This window comes from Sapajus apella, unplaced genomic scaffold (assembly GCF_009761245.1).
Source record: "Sapajus apella isolate SASKATOON/1434 unplaced genomic scaffold, GSC_monkey_1.0 scaffold2125, whole genome shotgun sequence".
Lineage (NCBI taxonomy): Eukaryota > Metazoa > Chordata > Mammalia > Primates > Cebidae > Sapajus > Sapajus apella.
Window position 1 is genome coordinate 1 of NW_022439051.1, and position 2,018 is coordinate 2,018.

Genomic DNA, 2,018 nt, shown 5'->3' on the forward strand with positions numbered 1-2,018 from the left:
CAAAAAAAAAAAAAAAAAAAAAAAAAAAAGAAAAAGAAGATGAGGACTACATGCCAATCAAAAATCCTAATCAGGATATCTATAGAGAAATGGGGTTTGGTCACTATGAAGAAGAAGAAAGCTGTTGGGAGAAACAAAAGAGTGAAAAGAGAGACCGAACTCAGAACCAAAGTCGTAGCCGATCTCGAGAGCGGGATGGCCATTATAGTACTAGTCACAAATCCAAATACCAAACAGATCTTTACGAAAGAGAACGGGGTAAAAAGAGAGACCGAGCCTTTCGGCCGGAACCGCCATCTTCCAGTAATTCGCCAAAATGACGAACACAAAGGGAAAGAGGAGAGGCACTCCATACATGTTCTCTAGGCCTTTCAGAAAACATGGAGTTGTTCCTTTGGCCACGTATATGCGAATCTATAAGAAAGGTGATATTGTGGACATCAAGGGAATGGGTACTGTTCAAAAAGGAATGCCCCACAAATGTTATCATGGCAAAACTGGAAGAGTCTACAATGTTACCCAGCATGCTGTTGGCATTGCTGTAAACAAACAAGTTAAGGGCAGGATTCTTGCCAAGAGAATTAATGTGCGTATTGAGCACATCAAGCACTCTAAGAGCCGAGATAGCTTCCTAAAACGTGTGAAGGAAAATGATCAGAAAAAGAAAGAAGCCAAAGAGAAAGGTAGCTGGGTCCAACTGAAGCGCCAGCCTGCTCCACCCAGAGAAGCACACTTTGTGAGAACCAATGGAAAGGAGCCTGAGCTGCTGGAACCTATTCCCTATGAATTCATGGCATAATAGGTGTTAAAAAAAAAATAAAAGACCTCTGGACTGTAAAAAAAAAAAAAAAAAAGAGAGAGAGAGACCGAAGCAGAAGTCCAAAGAAATCCAAAGATAAAGAAAAATCTAAGTACAGATGAAAGATGAGGCAGAATTGAGTGGCTAACATATTTACTCTTGTCTAACTTAGAGTGCCAGGAAAGCAGATGCTTAGATTTTGTGTGAAAGCTTGTTATTTTTTTTTTCATACTAGGATTGTGGCCCTTTAGATTAATACTGATTATATAGGGCACTGAAAAATAAAGAACTGAACATTTTCTTTGTATACTTTTTTACGCTAATTTTATTGTTAAACATAAATGGTAGTCTTCATTTTTGAAATCTTTTACATTTTCACTCTTTTTTTAATGAAGTATTTCATACTACAAAAATACATGAGCATGTATATATAAAGTAAAAGGATAATAGATGTAAATATCTGTGTACTCATCAGCCAGCTTAAGATACAGAATATTGCCTCCATTTTAGAAGTCCCTTAAGTGCCCTCTCCCTCTCAAGTAATTATTTCGAATTTTGTGTTTGTCATTTGCTTATTATAGTTTTACAACATATGTATCTGTAAATGAAATGTTAATTTTGTATGTTTCTGAATTTTATATAAATGGCAAAATGTTTACTTCTGTGACTTTCATTTTTATTGCTACACGGTATTATATGAATATAGTACAGCTTATTCTCTTGATGGACATTTGAGTTCTGTTTATTTTTGCTGTTGAAACAATGCTGCTGTGAACATTGTCTAGGAATTATATTGCTCGATATGTTGATAAAATAATGCCAAATTTAAAAAAACAAAAAAAAAACTCTGTAGAGAACTTCACAACCACTTTTTTTTTTTTTTTTTTGAGATAGAATCTTGCTCTGTCACCCAGGCTGGAGTACAATGGCGCAATGTCGGCTCACTGCAGCCTCTGCCTCCTGGGTTCCAGCAATTCTCCTACCACGCTCAGTTAATTTTTGTATTTTTAGTAGAGACAAGGTGTCGCCATGTTGGCAAGGCTTGTCTCAAACTCCTGACCTCAGGTGATCCCCCCACCCTAGCCTCCCAAAGTGCTGGGATTACAGGCTTGAGCCACCATGCCCGGCCGAATTTTACCACATTAATAAGGAAGTTAAACAAGGTTGTTGTCTACAAAATCAATATACAGAAGTGAATTTTATTTCTGTGCCTTAATGT

The 2,018-nt window shown here is 37.0% G+C and overlaps 1 pseudogene; it reads left to right on the plus strand.

Moving 5' to 3' along the window:
- Nucleotides 1–280: 280 nt before the first annotated feature.
- Nucleotides 281–856, plus strand: LOC116547121 (annotated as a pseudogene).
- Nucleotides 857–2,018: the final 1,162 nt, after the last annotated feature.